At 30.5% G+C, this 20,613-nt stretch overlaps 1 long non-coding RNA gene across 2 annotated transcripts; it reads right to left on the bottom strand.

Moving 5' to 3' along the window:
* Positions 1 to 13,216: 13,216 nt before the first annotated feature.
* LOC150030151 (uncharacterized) lies at positions 13,217 to 18,095 on the bottom strand. 2 transcript variants are annotated; one of them, XR_016527142.1, is made up of 3 exons: positions 17,870 to 18,095; positions 14,750 to 14,827; positions 13,217 to 13,471 (listed from the first exon to the last, which is right to left on the bottom strand). It is a non-coding gene; the product is annotated as an uncharacterized LOC150030151 (long non-coding RNA). The 2 variants fall into 2 exon arrangements; XR_016527143.1 differs by lacking the exon at positions 13,217 to 13,471 and adding an exon at positions 13,492 to 13,781 and having other exon boundaries at positions 17,870 to 18,073.
* Between the last annotated feature and the right edge of the window lie 2,518 nt (positions 18,096 to 20,613).

Raw genomic sequence — 20,613 nt, 5'->3', positions numbered from 1 at the left:
AATAATTAATGGTAAAAAATATTTAAATAGTTCTATATACAATATTTAGAAGAAAAATTTTATCGATAGAAAAATGTTAAACTTTTTACATAAATAATAAAAAGAACACTGATATACTCGATCGACGTATATGAGAGATAGACTTTTATCAATTTCTATTATTAATAAATTTCTATTAACCTCTATAAAAAAAAAATAAAAATTTTGGTATCTTGTGTAAATAGTTTTTAAATCCCATATTTAAAAGCTGAAAAAATATATATTTTTTCTTTTTTTTAGATTCTAACATTAGTAAAAAGTAGATAATGAAACAAAAAAAATCATAATATATTTTTAAATGTATAAGCTTAAGCTTTTTTTTTTTTTTTTTTTTTTTTTTTTTTAAAACAATGGTTAACTTTAGCTATTATATTTTAAAATATTTATTTTCTTCTCGGTATTTTTAACACAATTTATTTTAGTCCAAATAAATCAGATTTCTTTGTCTAAAAAATAACCTTTTTAATAGCGACACAATTAACACAAATGTTTCTTAAATATAGATACTGAAAAGATTAAAAAAAAAAAAAAAAGATAAAATAAAATAAAATAAAAAATACCAAATATATATTTTAAAAACAATAAAATTAAGAGATAAGCACACATTGAGAAAATACAATATCCAAATCAATATTATTCAACCTCGTAAAAAGTAATTCATAATTTATTTAATAAACCACTTTAAATTAGCTTAAAAATAGTATTTTATTTATTAAAAAAAACAAAAAAAAACAAATAACTTTTGATAAGAAGTTGCACAAAAATTTATTGAGTAAACCACTTAAAATTAGCTTAAAAGTAGTATTTTTATTAAAAAAAAAAAAAAGAAAAGAAAAAACGAATCACTTTTGAAAAGAAGTTGCACAAAAATTTCATACCACTAGAAGCTAAGCAAGCATTATTTAATAATAAAATCATTATTATTACATGCAAATAGAAAAAAGGAAAAAAAGGGGGGTCTAGAGACTTTCACAAGGACGTGGAGTTGGGTGAAATCAAGGACGGTAGGGCACGTCGCTTTCCCAGATCTGACGGCAGACAAGGACTGCACGGCACGAAAATCAAGCCATTATGATTGTGCCACGTGTAAAGCTGGTGGGCCCACTAAAGGCAAATGCAATGATGGTTAAATAATTTGACATTCTCTTCTGCGAATGAATGTTATTGACTGACGTGGGTGTGCTTAGTAAAAAGGCAATTCTGAAAGCTGTAAAAAAAAACAAAAATTAAAATATATAAAGATTTTTTCAAAAAAAATGCTGCAATATAATACGGAAATGACGCTCCACCTGCATCTGTACGACGTCGCTTTGATGTGTGTGATTTTTTATTTTAATCATATTTAAAATTTATTTTGGGGAATTGTCAGTTTTTGTCTGCTCTATACTCCAAAATGCCTAAACATTTTTGAATTATATTTGTAAAAATATTTGTCCGAAGTTTAAATGGTGGCAAATATTTAGTTTAATTTTTTAAGTTTCTTGAAGTTTTTAATTTGCGTAATTGAATGTTTTTAATTAATCATTTTATATTTTAAAAAGAGTAATTTATGTATCATTACATTATTGTTCAATTAACAAATTTGTATATAAGAATCTTACTTATAAAAAAAGGTTTAGTTGATGACCGATATAACTTCTTTTTAGTGGATAATTTGATTTTTAATTGTAAAAATAACATTCCAGTTGCATGTCTCAACCATTCTAAATATGTCATTAAAACAAAAGTTAATTATACATGTTAACAAAATTAACAAGATTTAATTGATAATTTTGGAGATATTAAAGGTTAAAAATGACAATCTAAAATATTATCAAGAGAGATTTTCAAAAATAAAAAATAAAGAAAATTATCTACCCAAAATAGCAAAGTTGAATATTCTTCGATAGAGGTGTATAGAAGTCTATCGAAGTCTATATATATATATATTGGTAGATAGTTTTACATTTTTTTTATATATGAAAAATTTTCTATTATTATTAATATACTATTATTTAAATTTGTTAAGTATTACCATTAATGAAATGTTGGGCCTACGTTTCATTAATTTGATCATGTCAAAATTTTAAATATTCAATTATTTTGTTATTTTGTGTTGTGGGGTTCAAGGAAGGCTGCACAATTTTGTGAAAAGTGAAAGTTGGTTGTCTTGTGTACCGTAAAAAAAAAAAAAAAAAAAAGAGAAAAAAGTGTAAAAGTCAATATTTGAACAGTTGTAATAAATTTAAACCCTATCTAATAGCCTAATCTTTGTTTAATGAATGTTCTATTCATTCCTTGAAAACGTCAATCTAATTGCCCATAAGTCTTTCTTTCCTTCTTTATTATTTTTTAATGTTTACTAAAGCACTTCCCCTCAATTGTATATTTCCATTCTTTAATGAGGTAACTTTATTTTATATTTTCAAGTATATGTAGATAAGGGTATTAAATTATTCATTCTAAATGTAAATGTTGGATTTTGCTCAACACTTCTAAGTAGATTTTAGAGATAAAAAAAAAAAAGTTTATATATAGATATGAGAGAACTTCCAAATCATCTGGTATGAAAGATTCATTTTAAAGAAATATTTTTATTATTATTATTTTTTTTTTAGTTTAACAATTATAAGAGTAGATCAAACTATTGACCTTAAAAATGATACTAAATGTATTATCCACTAAACTGTGTTCCAATTTATTGAAATATCTAGAATTAGTTCATACAAATTTGTTATTTTCATTAAAATTAAATAGGCCACATGATCACCTCAATTAAAATGATTTGAATAACTAACTTTTAGTACAAATAATAATTTATATGAATGTTTAAGTGTTTGTAACTAAAGCTTTTAATCTTTGGGAAAAAAGGGAAAAAGACTAAAGCTTTTAATTGAAGATTGAACTATGAGAAAACTATTCTCAGTTTTATTATAGCCAAGTTAAAGATACTAGGGCATGGTCAAAAGTTAAAAGATCGAACATTAGAAAAAAAAAATCTAAAATGATTTTTTTTTAAATAGTTAGAGCTGCTCACAATCTAGCATCTTTGGCTTCCTGATTTTTGAGGTTCTTAGAGTGTGGAAAGATGACTTTCCAGCCTAGGTAGTTTCTCTTATTCTTGAAAGGGAGCTATATTGTGGTTTATGGTTCTCGGTGGTTTGGCAAATAACAATTTGTATTAAGTTTTAAATTCATTGAATTGCATCTCAATAACTATAAATGTGAAAATTTTAAACTTAAATATAAATAGGTGTTGCAATTTTTCTGATGATTTTTCGTTCACAATCATGTTATTTTATACACACAAATGGGTGTGCACATTTTAATTAACAATAGAACATATAGATGGTACAAAGTTGATAGGATTTGAAAGTTAAAACAAACATAACCTAGATATTTGTTGAAAAGCTGAAATCATGGAAATACTCATGCATTTCTAAAGCTCGTTACTATAAAATTGGGCTTTAATGTCGGTTTAGAACTAACATTATGGGGGTACAATGTCGGTTGAAAATCGACATTGAAGATCGGGTTATAAAAGGTCTTTAAGTCGGTTTTAAACTGACATTATAGCTGACCGAAATTTCAATGCCAATTATCTTCAATATTGGTTAAAAACGGACATTGTACACAATCTTCAACGTCAGTTTAAAACCAACATTGTACACCATCTTTGATTTCAGTTGAAAATCGATATTGTACAACATCTTCTATGTCGGGATTTTTCTAATTTTTAACAATTGTCCTATTTTTTTAATGCCTCATTTTTTAAATTGTCTAATCCATTTTTAGTTTGGGGTCAAAGAGTTAAAAACAATATTAAATGTCTCGTTTTGGGTCAGAAATAAAGATGATACATGAATATGCTTACTGCATGCATAAATATAACTCTTATATTTCATGATGCATGCACATGCTCTTTTCTAATTTCATCATGCCATATTATAACGCTTATAATACATGATGCATGAATAATTACACAACCTAAAGTGGGCTTCAAATCTATATGTCATACACTATGTCATATAAACCACATACATCCCATGTATATTAAACAAAAGTTGATGAACTGGGATAATTTGCCTCAAATCCTCAAAAAATAAAGATAACTATTACAAAAGCAAAGCGTCTCCAGTTCAAACAGGCGAACCGGGTCTTGAACCGTCCGGTCAAAGTCCGCGTCTCCACTGATCGTATACCAAACTTTCTTGTGATTGTCTACACGAAAGAGTAAACGCTTTACTCAATCATTTACCAACGCTTCCAGAGCTAAACGATCGTGTACCTTTTACTATCCAATGAAGCAGGAGGTATGCGATCGTGCAGCACGCAACGCATAACGCAAACCTTAAATGATCGTCTAAACGACAACGATGTGGTGAAGCACAATAGTTTAAATGATCGCGAGCGAGCGTCTAAGTATCGTATACCGCGTGATAGTATAGGTAGTGACTATGCGATGAAGCATGCTAACTACACGATCGTTTAGTGCGCACGCCTTTTACTAAATGATAAGCATCATATGCTTCCACTCGATCGTTTACCTCCAGCGTCTACGCGATCGGGCAACCAACGCTACACGATAGAGCAAATACTTTACCCCATCGTTTAGCATTCGTTTAGTAAATACTACACGATCGCGTAGAAAAATCTACACGATCATTTAGCCAAATCCCAACGATCGTTTACCTTAGGCTACACGAAACGACCAACTCTAAGTCTTCTTCCTCGCTGAGAACCGCATCTCCATGCTTCGAAACTTCATCACGAACGACTCGACAAACTCAAACACTTTGAACTACAAACTCGATTGCATGTTAATTATGCACAAAAACACAAGGGCCATTACAAATTAACATTTTGTAATCAAAAGAAAGCTTTTAAACATAGGCAATTAACCTGTAAACATTCATCAACACCATCCACAAACGCATTTAGCACTTAAACGCAAATGCAGAAAATCCACCACGACTGTAAAAAAATTTCAAAACAGAAGTGAAATTTGGAATATCAGAAGAATCTGGCTTTGATACCAATTGAAGGAAATCGGACATGAGGGTTTCCATGAGCAGCGAAATGATTGTTCCAAATTCTATTTGATATTGAACATACATAATTACAGTACAAGAAATGAAAACTTATAGGTCATGCATAATAAAAAAAATTACAACATGTTTCAGAAGATAATCAAGGGAAAAAGTATCATACCTTTGAAGACTCAAGCTTCAAGCTCCCTCGATCACGAACGCTCGTTTAGTTTCCAAGACAGCAACACACGAACGCTCGAACACTACGACCACAACACAACACGATCAACAGCAACAACGAACACAACAATCTCCAAGATCACGAACCCATCGAACGACCTCCAAAACCTCGAATTTTTTTAACACACGGGTTGGGTTAGGTTGATTAGTTTTTTTGGGTCATCGATTTTTTTAACACCCCTATATGTTTCTATATACAAATCTATTGAAAAGCCGATGAGAACCTTTCTTTCGAAAGGTACTAAAAGGGAGGGAGGATCTCATTTAGTAAGATGGGATATTGTCACTACACCAAAGGAGAAGGGCAGTATTGGCATTGATAAGGTGAAGATCACAAACATTGCTCTGCGTAATAAATGGCTATGGAGGTATTTATATGAAAAAGAATTTTATTGATGCTAAATACAGATCTGAAGTGCCTTGATACACTACAAGAATTTTGGGCTTTAATGTCGGTTGATATAACCAGCATTGAAAATCGTGTTATAAAAGGTCTTTAATGTTGGTTGTTTTTAATGTCGGTTTTAAACCGGCATTGTACACCCTCTTCAATGTAAGTTTAAAACCAACATTAAAGATAATTGACATTAAAGACCTTTTATAACACGATCTTCAATGTCGATTGTCAATCAACATTAAAGCCCTTTAATGTCAGTTTTAAACCGACATTGAAGCCTAGAATTAATGTCCGTTTTTTCAATTATTGTCTGTTTTTTAAATGCCATCGTCGAATCCATTTTTAATGTTGGTCAAAAAGTTAAAAACGACATTATATGTCTCGTGTTGGGTCAAGAAATGTCTGTCATTGTTCTTTTATTAAAAATAAAAAAACTATTCATTGTAATGCGTGCTTGTTATATTCTGCATGGCAAGTCAATAATATTTGTCTTCCACTTATAAACTCATTGAACTCAAATGTGAAATATAACAATAGACAAAACAATATACTCTACTACAAAACTAAATACAAAGTTACCTGCAATGAAGCGCACTTTTATAATAATTTATCCACAAACAAGAATTAATATTTCCAATCCATTCTATAAGTACTTATCAAATATGAAATAAACATACTAACCAATATTTGCATATCGATAACACACTTCCATAGAACAATAATTATAATTTTCATATCTAACACTCATATGGAACCACCCGCCTCTCCAAAACTACAATTAGAAATATCAATCACCTCATAATATTAATAATCATTTCTCCCATTCACAAATATCAATTAGTGCTTCCATGAATACTCACGCCAAATACCCATAAACAAAAAAATTATACATAAATCTTCCAATAAACAAATCATGGTTAGATAACAATTCATCTATCCGCAAACCAACGATTAGTACTTTGATTCATTCTAAACTTGCATATTTTACTCAAAACTCGTCAACATTCATTCTAAGCTAACATTTACAGTTTATTGAGACAAAAAAAACAAGAAGTACATCCTTACACAAATCAGCCAACAAAACTTACCCATTGTGTTCGAATTACGTCTTGGTTATATACATTTTTTGTATTGAACTACAAAAAGGAAAAAAAAAGAAGAAGGTAAACTCAACATAAGTTTACATCATTTATTAAATTAAAGCTAGTATATAAAAAATAAATAATTTACGTACGAGGCTAGTAACGGCAGTAGTAGGATTATGCACTATTTCATGTATATACTTTTGCACATAGTACCCGCATCCTAAAAAATCTAATTGACGGGGGCACTGCATATGGCTTGAAAGAAACAAAAGAGTCTTCCATGATGAGAGCAAACAACAATATCGATTGTAGGATGATGTTTTTGTTGGGTTTTATGTCTTAAAACCCGCAATTTGTAATATGAAAAACATTTTCTATAATCAATATACTTATTATTGATTTCAAAAATTGTATGAAAGTCTAAATCCAATAAACTAAGACCCATGACTATTATATGAGTGCTTGAACTTTATGAGGAGACATAAGAGTGGATCAGGTTCGAGTAAATAGTCAAAATGATCTATGGTACATGAATAAGGTTAGGTACCTTATTGGTAACACCATTGGATGCGGCCTACTCTGTATTTGTTACAAAGAGTTGTAAAGTGCTACATACGACATGATCCTAATTCGTACATGTTATGGCATGAGGAGTGGAGGCGTCCTATGCAATGAGTTTGCATAAGATCGAACCAAGAAATAAGTCACTCTTACTTTATAACACTGTTTACTGTATAAGACTGACTATTTCACTTAGATGACCTAGGTAAAATCCCGAGCTAACTATAAACTCCTGTTTATTCGGGATTGCCCTTAGATTTTCATAGATGAGGGTTGGCTCAACAACGTCGGCTCAATAAGACTCCCATTTCAGGGGTAAGACCGAATAGTTAGTTGGGGACATAGGCTACAAGACGTTGTTTACGCCTACCCGATTTAGGAATAGAAGAAAGATTGTTCTCTCAAGTATTGAATCCAAGTCTTGAACAAGAGGCCCCACCCTCTCACTAGGCTGAGAGAGTTTGGTTTAGTGATTGGATCACAAACCAGTTGTTGAGGATCAGTAGGAACTTAAAGAATAAGATGTAATCTCGGAGGTAAAACAGATATTTGACCCAGTCGTTATTACGAACAACCTGTGAAGGGTTGACTTGCTGATTATGATTAAATCATGTGGACATAATATATCTATAGTGGGGGGAGTGAAAATATGGTGTTGGATCGATATGGCAACCCTAGAGGGGAGGTGAATAGGGTTTAATTAAACTTTTTTTTTTCTAAATTAACCCAATTAAACAAATTAATACACTTTTTATAAATAATAAGAAAAATTCAAATTATGCAACAAATAAGATGACAAAAAATGTGATAATTTAATTCTATCAAATTTTGGCAAATAAATAAGAACAAACTAAAACATACAACAAATTGCTTAAATTAATTGCAAAAATAAAAAGGAAAGAGTTAGAGAAAAAGACACCATAATTTTTATAGTGTTTCAGTCAAACTCGACCTACTCCACTTCCCAAGCGCCTCTTGAGAATTTGAATAAAATCTTTTCGACTCTTTCTACGGATTAGAGCCCAACCGTTACACCACCGCTTCTTTTATGGGTTCAAGAGCAAACCCGATCCTTTCCATAGTTTAGGATCAAACTGTTACAAATGTTGGAATTTTTGAAAAACACAATACAACTCTCACTAGAGTGGATTTACAAGTTTAAGCACTCAACAAGTTTATCCTCAAAATACAATAACACTCTCTCAAGAATAAGATAAAAAGAAAAATTGGGAACTTAGAGAGAGCAATAATGGAACTTTTGAGTTTTGGAGGATTATGAAATGTAAAATTTGTTGGTTTAAAAATTAGAGAGGAAGATGGTTTATATAGAGATGGAAAAATTTTTAGAAACCACAATTAATTTGGACCATTGGATTTTGGAAAAGAAAAATCAATGTTGGAGATTTTAAACTAAACTAATCGTTCGATACAAACAAAATATAATATTAAATTCCTTTTCTTTTTAAAATTAATCCAAAAAATAAAAAACTATATCATGTGTCAAAAACTAGCCGTTAGACACAAACATAAAATAATATTAAATTCATTTTCCTTTTAATTCATTTTCTTTTTAAATTCATTCTTTTTAAAGTTAATCCAAAAATAAAAAACATACAATGTGTAAAAAACTAGCCATTAGACACAAACATAAAATAATATTAAATTTATTTTCCTTCTAAATTTCTTTTTAATTTCAATTTTTTTATTTTAAATCAATCCAAAAATCAAAAGTCCATCATATGTTAATCTCTTAATGATCCTGATCCACCATTCAACCAATATGTTGTCACATGTCTACATGTAAATGGCCTAGTTATGCCACGTCATCCACCACGGTATTTTCTCTATAGACTTGTTTCGGTCATATTGTCTTCGTTTTAGCTCCGATTTGAGTGATTCAAGAGGTGTTGGAATCGTTGTTCCAAGCTTTATGCTATGGACATATTAAAACACTAAGATTTTCAGTAATTAAAAATTGAGTTTTTTTATCATCAAAACATTGATTAATTAATTAATAAAAATTAAATAATTTGAGATTAAGGGCCAAAAAGCCAACATATGGGCTTTAGTAGAGTGACTCATTAGTTAACGAATGAATATTAATCTGGTCTAATGAGTTTAGCCAATTAATCTCGGATCGTTGGAGCCCTTGATCTGTAGGTCTGCGAGGTCCCCCTACTAGCTCGTAACGGACTAACTCTAGAATAGCGTGATAATTTAACTTGAGACGTTCAAATTAGAATTAAGGGAATTAGTAATTATATGAGATATAATTACGTGTTTAATTTGAGAATTAAATGGAATAGGAGAATTTATATTTATATATTATTTAAATATATAAAGATGGATGTGTGTAAAAATTAATTTAATATTTGATATTAGATTAATTAATTTTTATTTAAAAATTAATTTTATTTTTCAGTTTTTAAAATCAAAATGGATTTTAAAAATCAAGTTTTGATTTTTGATAAAATTGGACAATTGAAAAACAAAACATTAAAATGGAAAAATCATGTTTTCCTTTATCCTTCTTTTTACTTGCTCACACAAAAGCCATCATCTTTGCTTTGTCTTACTCCAAGCATGAGCTGTAACTCATGCAACTCTCTTCCTTGCATGTTGATCTGCAATATAATGAAGAGTTTGGAGTAAAATTCGGGCATGCAATCAAGAGAGAATTTTAGAGAAAATTTGTGCTGAAGAAAGAGTTCTTCAACCAGATTGCTGCTGTGAGCTATTCTCCTTAATCCCTTGATTCAAGCTTGTTTTGAGTTCCACAACTCAATCTAGAATACCAAGAAAATAGTGGGGAAGATCTTGAGGTGGTCTGCAATAAGATTTGGAGAAGATTGCAGTTGGAGAACAAGCTTTGAAGAAGTTCTACAAGAGGTATGTCATGAAACTCACTTGTTTTCTGCAAGAGCATGCTTTATATTTTGTCAAAATTAGTGAATTAGAATACTTAAATGATCCTTGTGCTTCTGCTGTTGCTGATACATTCCTACAGTTTTATCGTTGGTTGGCCTTTGAAGTACTAAATCATCCTTATTTTGTGATTATGATGCTCCCACTATTGTCCTAAACTGGATGATTTTTGTAACCCTACCGCCCTTGCTCTTTCCTCCTATTTTGGTTTTGAGCTATCCTCTAGCTCTCTATACATACTCTTCAATTTTTAATGGAATACAACACTACCAGCTTCGAGGTATGATGAAGGTACTAGGGAGGCGTCAACCTAGTTGAGATATCTCGGTGCACCATATGATCCCACTATCTTTTAGTATCTTATTAAAAAAAATGGAAATTTATATTTTTTTTGGTTAAAATTAATTAGTGAATATCGAAAATTGAACCACAAGTAGAAATTGATAAGATTCGATTTAGAAATTGAACGTCTAAGATAAAATTTGTATACCTTACTAAATTTCGAACCAACAATTGATCTTTTTTTCACATTTTCCCCTATTTTTCCCTTAAAAATTAAGTCAAGGATGCAAATAAAAGCAAGTGCTCTATATAACAAAGCATTTGATTAAATTAAATAATACCTAGGACCAAGGTTGATTTAAACTTCAAACATGTAATCAAACTTTTAAAAATAAAAATTAGATAAAAACTAAGGATAAAATACGAAAAATAAAAATACATAATTTATCCCAAAAAAATGTAAGAAGGTTATTGATTTTCTTCTTCTTCTTTTTCTTCTTTCGTGAAGTCAAAGTTTAAAAACTAAAACAACTTTTAAAGCTATCTTTCGACGGTCGTATTTTGAATTTTAGACCATTCGAGGCGAGCTAAAGTGGATAAGTTAGAACTAATTATCAACACAAAAATCGATGCTTCGACTTTCCACTTTCGCAATTATTGAACAGTAAATATAGTCTATATTGTAATTAAGGAAAATTATTCATTTATATTCTTAAATTTTAGGAGTTATATCAATTTAATTAATAATTATAATAATTTAAATCACGAACTATCGTAAGAGTGTCAATTTACAGTTTACGCCCTCTACTATGTTCCATTTCAAAAAATTTCGTGCGAAATTTATAATTGTATCAATTAAACTTGTAAACTACCATAAATGAATCAACTCAAATTCTTAATCAGTATTTTCTTTGAGAATCGTCGTCCATGCATTTACTCTCTAATGGTCCATTTTGTAAAACTGACACTTGAAGAAATCCACTCACATTCGAGAGTTAACATAGATGATTTTCAAAGGTAATCGTAATAAAGGGTCTAAATTGATTGACCTATGACAATTTAGTAGTTTAATTGAATCAAATTATAAGTTTAACACGATATATTTGTCTAACGAAATTTAGAGGAATATGTAAATTGATATATTTATAAAATTTCATGATTTAAATTGATATAATTATCAATTTAGAGTCAATTTTAGTTTATACAACCTAAAATTAAGGGTATAAAATTGATATTTATCCTATAATTAATTATTCTATATATTTATTTTTGGAAAAAAGATGCTATTATTATTACTATATGAAAGAAAAAAGAGATTATATAAAGGTGAAAAACTAAAGCAAATGCTATAACTTTCTCTTTTTTTCTTCTCTCTTTTTTTAAAACATTTTTGTCTTTTGATGCTTAACTACTATTCAATCCTTACGTGCAAGTTTTTTTTTCCCCCCCTCAAATAATGTATTTTAGAAATAAATAAATGCTAAAAGAAAAAAAAAAAAGAAATTCTTCATTTCATTCATTGTATTAATAACTTATCCTAGACTTTAATTTTGTCAGTACTAAAACAATAAAAAGTAAAGTTGGCCATTCTCACTTTTTGGATGTACGCTTTCCTTCCCTTTTATTTTCTTTTGATTTTTTTAATGCATAATTTTCTCTTTGTGAAATAAATGAGAAATACGTTTTGTCATTGTCATTATTCTGCAATATTTATTGTTTATTTTTAATTTATTTTTTTAAAAAAGTGAATTTTGCTTAAAATATTTAGTCAATTACCATAGATTATTTATATATATATATATTTTAATATAGAAGCTTTCTCTTTGCAGTGTGTGTATATATATATTAGAAGCTTTCTTCAAAATTTTAATTTTTTTTAATAGAATTTTTCTTTTTCAAAATAAAGAAGAAGAAATTTCGAAATCCAAAGCTAACCTACAAAATGTCCAATAATATTTTAGACAATGAGAAATAAAAAGAATGAAAAACACCATGATTGAATGAGTATTATTCTTGTACCCTGTCCTTCAAATTCTTTGCTAAAAGAAAAATACCTGCCACTACAAGAATTTGGACTTTTGTCGATGACGAAAATCATTGAATAAAGTAAAAAAACCATTGGGACAACCTATCCCAACGAAAATTCAACCATTGACTGCATCGTTAGAAAAACCTTCCCCGATCCAAAAAAAAGCATTATCGTCAGGAAAAAAGATATTTCGTTGAAACAAGGATGAGGGCTTTTACTGACCCTAAATGATACCGTTGGGAAAAGTTATTTCTCTTGACGGTAAGAATAATTTCCGACCGCTGGGATAAGTCAGCTTATGCTTGCGGTTCCATTTGCCGTTGGGAGATGGTTACTTATTCCGACGCTCAATCTACGATTCGACCGTCGACAAAAATTAACTTGAGAGTTATTTTAGCATGAAATTACACTTTTTTTTTTCTGACCCCTGTATCGTCGGGAGATGGCTATTTATGCCAATGATGACCTATTTAAGCATCGGAAAAAAGGTAAAAACAAGCATGAAATTACACTTTTTCCTGACCCTTGTACCATAGGGATTACATATTTAGGTGTCGAAATATCTTTTTTTTCTTTATTTACTAAATTTTATATCTATTTCTTTTTTCTTTTACAAATGTCATACTATTTAAATCTTACAAATATCGAATAAACTAAATTAAAAATTTATAAAATTAATTAGATGTCTACAATATTAAATAATATCTAGAAAACATGTTTGAATCTTACAAATTTGTCAAATAAACAACTACTAATACTATCCATCTTAAATATAATATAACATCCACAAGTTCTTAACTCTGGAATAACATTACGTAATATCCACAAGGTATCCATAAAACACAATTCTACATTCTAACTTAGCTTGTTGGGAGATGAATCTTCAACATAAATCTCAAGATACCTACAAAATACAAATTTAAATAAGTTTAATGCTCAATATACCATATACCAATCTCAAAATGAATATAGAACTTAAAACTCAATCAAGAACATTAACGAATTGAAACAATCCAACTCAAATTTACATATTTCAATCTCAAACTCAATATAGAACTTAAAACCCAATTTAAACTTAAATATAATTATACATTTACCCATATACCAACTTTAAACCCAACATAAGAACATTAACAAATATAAATGAAATTTATGCAATCTCTCCCTCCACCTCTTCCCCTCCCACCATTCTTTAGCCTCATACCAACCTGTATCTACACATTTTAAACTCAAACTCAATATACAAATAACAATCTCAACATCAGTATATAACTTAAAACTTAACTTAAGCATAAACATAATTAGACAATCACCCCTATACCAAGGGGAACCCAACATAAGAACATTAACACATTCAAATGAACTTTATTCAAAATGAATACAAAACTGAAAGCTCAACTTAAGAACATTAAGAAATTGAAATAAACTAACTCATATTTACTCATTTCATTCTCAAACTTAATATAGAACTTAAAATCCAACTTAAACTTAAATGTAATTATACATTGAACTTTATTCATCCCCACCAAAAAAAAAAAAAAAAAAAACTTATTTTAACCATAAAACTCAATATAGCATATACCCATCTTAAAATCATTCTCAATCTCAATATAGAACTTAAAACTCAACTGAGAATATTAACGAATTGAATAAACCAGCTCATATTTACATATTTCAATCTCAAACTCAATATAGAACTTATATGGAAATTTAAATTTAAACACAATTATACATTTACCCCTATAACAATTTTAGCCTCAAATTTAATATAGCATATTCTCATCTCAAAATTAATCTCAAACTCAATATAAAACTTAAAACTCAACTTCTGAACATTAACTATACTTTACATAGCTATACGTTTATGTTGTTACTATAACTACAGGATAACAATATACACGGTCTTCTAATTAGTTTACTACGAAAGTTGAAGAGCTTATACCTAGTTTGATTTATCTTCTTATGATTTCATGAGTTGTAAGATCATAACTTTCATATCATCCATCTTAATTTGTCTTCTTTCTTTCAATTTGTTCAATCAAGCCAATCTAGTATTTAAGGATTATATCTCTTGTTGTTGCTCCTCTATAACTTTCAAGGAGGATTCACTCGACAATAATCTATCTTTTCTTGATTTTTTAGACTTTGGTGCCTTACCAAGGCCCATTTCTGTGTCCAATACCTGCTCGCACATTTCTTCTTCCAATATTGGTTTAAACCCATCTTAGGTGAAGGCTTCTCTCATCTCGACCATTTGACTCTACATCAATAATTTAAACAAATAATTATATGACAATTGTATATAAATAAAGTTACATTGAGGAATAAAAACTTAGGTATGCATCATTAGTGGCCTGATAACAAAGAGTTGTCACTTTTAGAGTGCGTATACTTAAATAAGTCTACTAGGTTCATTATTTGACTGTCGGGTCCTTTCTGTAAAACAATTCACATAGAAGATATATAATACTTTCTTACAAATCAAATATACAAATACTTTTATTTCTATCGTCAATTTTTGTATGCATATAAAAGTCTTAGAACCAACTGTATGAGTGAACTTTAGAGCTGACTGATTATTTTGATTAGCCTCTGCCACTTTCTAATAAAACGAGAAATTAAGAGGAAAAGAGTAATTGACATGTAAGTAAATTGAAATAAACATAAAAGTTCTTACTTTCCATTCGGTGGATTCAAACTTAGTACATAAAAAATGCCAATCTTCGATGGCATCTTTAAATCGATGAGGTAGGTGTACTTTCTGCCTCTTTAGGACTTGCATATTTTTTTATAGTGTTTGTGTAATTCCTATTGGGAATATCCTAGAACTCGCAGTTTGTGTTAAACATTCTATTTTATCAATAACAATGACTTGTTGATTTTGCATCTTATTATGAAAATCCAATAAACACATCATTGGCTATAGTCTGAATGCTATAACTTTATGTAGTGACATAAACAGGATCAAGTTGACAGTATATAGCCTAAATGGTCTAATAAGTATATGGATGAAATTGGGTATCTCATCCTGGTAACACTATTGGATGCGGCCCACTCTGTAGTTGTTACAAGAAGTTGTAAGGTGCTACAAACGATATGATCCACAAATCGTTCATATTGAGACATGAGAGTAAGGGGCATCCTATGCAATGAGTTTGCATATAGACTGGACCAAGAATATAGTCACTTTTCTTTATAACAACCGTTTACTGTTAAAACTGACTATTTCATTTATTATATAACCTAGGTTAACTCGATCTTAATCCTGAGCTAGCTATGAACTCCTGTTTGTTCGGGATTATCCTTTGATCTGCAAACGGTGAGAGTAGTCCAACAACATTGCTCAATAAGCTTACCATTTTGGGGATAAGACCGGATGAATAGCTGGGGACATAGCCTTACAAGATGGAATTCAGTCCTACCCTATTTAGGATTAGTAGATAGGTTGTTATCTCAAGTACTGACTCTAAGTCTTGAACATTCGGGCTCTACCTTCTCATGATAGAGAAATGATTTGATTCATAGAGATTATGAATCAGAATTGTTCATTAGAGGATCAATAGAAACTTAAGGAACAAGATGTAGTCACTGGGGTAAAATGGCATTTTTGACCTAGCTGTGATTACGAACAACCTGTGAAGGATCAACTTACTGATTATGGTTATTAAGTGGACATAATATATCTACAGTGAGGGGAGTTCAATTATGGGATATAGTGGAGTGTTTCATTAATTAACGAACGGGGGTTAGATCAAACTAATGAGTTTAGCCAATTAATCTCGAATCGTTGGAGCCCATGATCTGTAGGTCCGCGAGGTCCCCCTACTAGCTCGTAAATGGATAAGTTTTAGGGTAACTTGAAAAATTAATTTGAAACGTTCAAATTAAATGGAACAAGAGAAATTATATTTAAATATGATTTAAATATATGAAGATGATTATTGTGCAAAAATTGATTTAGTATTTGATATTAAATTAATTTATGAAATTAATTAAAGAAAATCATTTTTGTATTAAAATGGTTTTAAAATCATTTTTTGTTTTAAAAGAAAATGGAAAACGGTTTTGCATGGTTGCACAAAATGGGGATTCAATTTTCTCTATTACCTTCATCTTCATGGTCACACAAAGGCCATTATCCTCTCTACTTTGATTCTCCAAATATGAGCTGCAAGCCATGCACTCCTTCTCTTTGCATGTTTTTTAACTATTTCAATTCTGACCTATACTCTTTAAACGAATTTTTCATCTATTCATCGATGAAATCATTAACTAGATGGTTAGTCAAGTTTACCTCAAGTAAGATATTTTCTCCATCCATGAAAACTAGAGGAGGTATACATTCCACCTTTCCATCATATTGTTTGCTCTTGCACCAACTGTGATTATCTAGAAGATAACATCGATGTCCTATAAAACATGTTGTTCAACTCCATTTATTGGCTCCCATATTGCATTAGTACATTTTCTGCAATGACACCTTGTATTTTTCGAGTTATTAACATGAAGTTTGCAACTTCAAGGAATCGGACTACTCCTTTTGCATACTCAGTTGATAACTTGTTCCTAATCTTAATCCACTTTTTATTCATTCTTAATAATATATGTGATGAGTTGAATCTATATGATTTAGACAATTAGTTATACTATAACACATAGTTTCAATTTCTAAGTATTAATTTTTTCTTAGATGAGTTGTTTTCATTAAGAACAATATTTGACCACATATAATAAACCCAAATTAAAATATTTGTTAACACTTTTAGTTTCATTTCATTTTTTTCTTGTTTGTATTTCTTTTTTGGGTGAATTTTCCCAATCATCCTTTAAAATAAAATCTTCAACAATAATCATGTAAACTAAATATAAACCATCAAGATCATATTGCCCAAGAGCCTAATAAAGTCCAAACTAATTTCATTCATTAAGGCCACTAAACTTATAGTTTTTTCTTCTTCCCATGTGAGACATATCCTCAATACGGAAAGTGTGTCCCTATTTAACTCTTCCATCAATCTTGCATTTCAAATTTGATATTCCTCCTCTAGTACAGTTTTTTTCTTTTTTTGCTGTTTGTCGTTGCATTCAAACTCCAAAAGTTTCCTCAGTATTTAGTTAACTAAACTATACCCGCTGCAAAAAATCTCAAAAAATTCTAAAGTCATTTAACTCTTTTTGGATAGCATGAATCCTCCCCAAACTGAATATAACAACAAAATATTATGAATAAATTAAGCCAAAGAGATTTTGGGTATTCGAAAGCAACCAAGAAAATCCCAAAACAAACCGACAAAACACTTACCCACTGCACAAACGGTGGAGACAAGCGGCAATTGGCGGCGAACGGCGGCAGTCAATGATAGTGGCAGCCCGATCTACGATGGAAAGGAAAAATGGGTGTGAGGTAGGAGTGAGAAACTGAGGGTTAGAGAGAGAGAAGCAACAGGGGCGACGACTGCTGAAAAAGGAAAAGAGGGGAAAAATGAGGATTTTAATTGACCCTCTTTCGACGCTCTAAAAAACCGTCCAACTAAGTAGGTTCTCCCAATGGTCATTTGGACAACCATAAAGAGAACTCTAATAAAAATTCCTTAACATTTTTTAAAATTGACCCTCTCCCGACGCTCGAAAAATCGTCGGACTAAGTAGGTTCTCCCGATAGTCGTTAACCACCATCGGGATAACTTTAATATAATTTCAACAACCCTTTTTATTTAAATTCACCATCTCCCGACCCTTGCAAAACCATCTGGCTAAGTACATTATCCCAACCCTAGTTTGAACCACCATCGGGATAACTCCAATAAAATTTTTCCAACAATTTTTTTTAAAAAAAAATTAACCCCTCCCCAGACGCTTGTACAATTGTCGAGCGAAGTATATTATCCCGGATAGTTTGACCCATCGTCGAGATAACTCTAATAAAAGTATCCCAACCTTTTTTTTAAAATTGACCCTCTCCCGACGCTCTTAAAATCATCGGGCTAAGTACGTTCTCTCGACGGTAGTCCACTAGAAGAAATTCGGCCTTTAATGTCAGTTTTAAACCGACATTAAAGGCCTTTAGTAACACCAATATTACAGCCTTCAATGTCGGTCTCTCAATATTGAAAGTCTTGCAACCGACATTAAAGGTCTTTAGTGATTAAAGGTCTTTAATGTCGGTTGCAACCGACATTAAAGCCTTTTTTTTTTTAAATTCTTAACCGACATTGAAGCCCGAATCTATCCATTTTTTAAAAATTCAGTTGCCGAATCAATTTTTTTGGTCAAATAAGTTAAAATGAGATTATATATCTTGTAGATTGATTACAATCAATATCCAATGATAACTATAATAAGCAACAATTTGGAAATATTAGTACGTGTATAATGCAAATTAGCCACAACATAAACACAATTTACTTTGTGTTATATGGAATGAGGACTATTTGGTCTAAATTAGCCAATTCAAGTTGATTGGCTAAATTTCTGGATCGGATATCTTGAGACTTTACGTGTGGCGATATTCTTGCTTGATCAATTATAAAAAACTTCTTCGTAATACTACAACCACATTCATCCCAAAGATACCTAAACAAAGTAAAAGTTATTATTTATCAACATGAAACAAAGTATACATGAGTGAATTTAGATGAGTAATACTTACGCAATGTATGTCAAAATACACATGTAGCCGATTTCAACCATATTGCAATATTGGAGCAGATCATCACGGCCTAAATAAATAAATTTGTCTCTTCCAAAGAGATACGAATCATATTTACATCGTTCATGTTATGCATGGCATGTCCGTTCAATAATTTGATAGTACCATTAGCGTTAGCATATTTGGAGGACTGGCTGAAGCTCTTAATTGGTGAATGACCCTACCATAACCAAAGTTACAAAAATTCAAAGTAGGAAAAATAATAAATAACCAAACTCATAAACTGAAAAGGAAACATACATTTTTCTCGTCACCCATAATTACAAGTTCACGAGGCCATTTTACGAAGTTGCCCATTGCTTGCTTTAAGAACTCTATTTTACCCTTCACAGGAATTGGTATAGACAAATCTTCTCCAATGACAATGTCAATCAGAACTTTAACAGTTAAGCATGATACATCATCATCAAATGTTGTGGCTACTACAACAATATTATCTACAGTTCCTATAGCCAAGTGGCATGGTGTCCCCTTAACAAATTTAAAAGAACTTATGTCATGCATGGTTAAGCACGTACAATATGATTAAAATTTAGAAGTCACAATAAATAAATTACCTCCAAATCTTCTTTAGACATCTTCTCAGTATCTTCTTCAGATGCACTTAGTACAACACTTCCAACAGATGATTTAGACTGATGAGATTGTCTGCTGTGAGTTCTTTCTCTTGACATTTTATTACCATGTCGAACAATTTTGACTAGAGCCTCCTTCAGTTTCTTGGCTCATAGAGGACTTTGGTTTTACTAATTTGAAATATTGAGAATGGGAAACAAAATTGCCCATTCCTCTAACACGTCCCCAATGTTCTTCCGTACCCAATGCTTCGGTGAGAACATCTTCACCTTCATGAACTTCAGCCAATTTATCCTGTAAAACATATTACAATTTTCACACAATAATATCTATATCATCTTAAACTTATATATATGTCATCTTAAATTTTGCATAATATATACTTACAATCCGATTGGCACATTCTCGAGTAACTTCATCAAAGTATTCATTATTCTTTTCTTTTCTTGCTTCTTTCCATAAAGTCGCCCGATAAGAAGGGTCATTCGATAGGTTCTACATGAACATACATATTTAATTAGCATAAACATATTAGAATAAAATATTTAATTTAAGTCGAATAACTCACTAAATCTTGGGCAAGATTCGCATAGCCCTTCCGAGAAATGTGGTGATTATATACATATTTCGCACGTCTTTCTTTTTTAACACGACCGATTTTCTGTACAACAAATCTAGCTGAAGTTACCTATCAAAACAATGATAATGTTGACATGTAATTTATTGTGAATGACGTACCTTCCATTCTTCACTCAATCGTT

The sequence above is a fragment of the Benincasa hispida genome, unplaced genomic scaffold (genome assembly GCF_027475165.1).
Source record: "Benincasa hispida cultivar pf3 unplaced genomic scaffold, pf3_genome.v1.1 HicScf517, whole genome shotgun sequence".
NCBI classification, from domain to species: Eukaryota; Viridiplantae; Streptophyta; class Magnoliopsida; order Cucurbitales; family Cucurbitaceae; genus Benincasa; species Benincasa hispida.
This window is presented reverse-complemented; position numbering and strand designations above follow the sequence as displayed.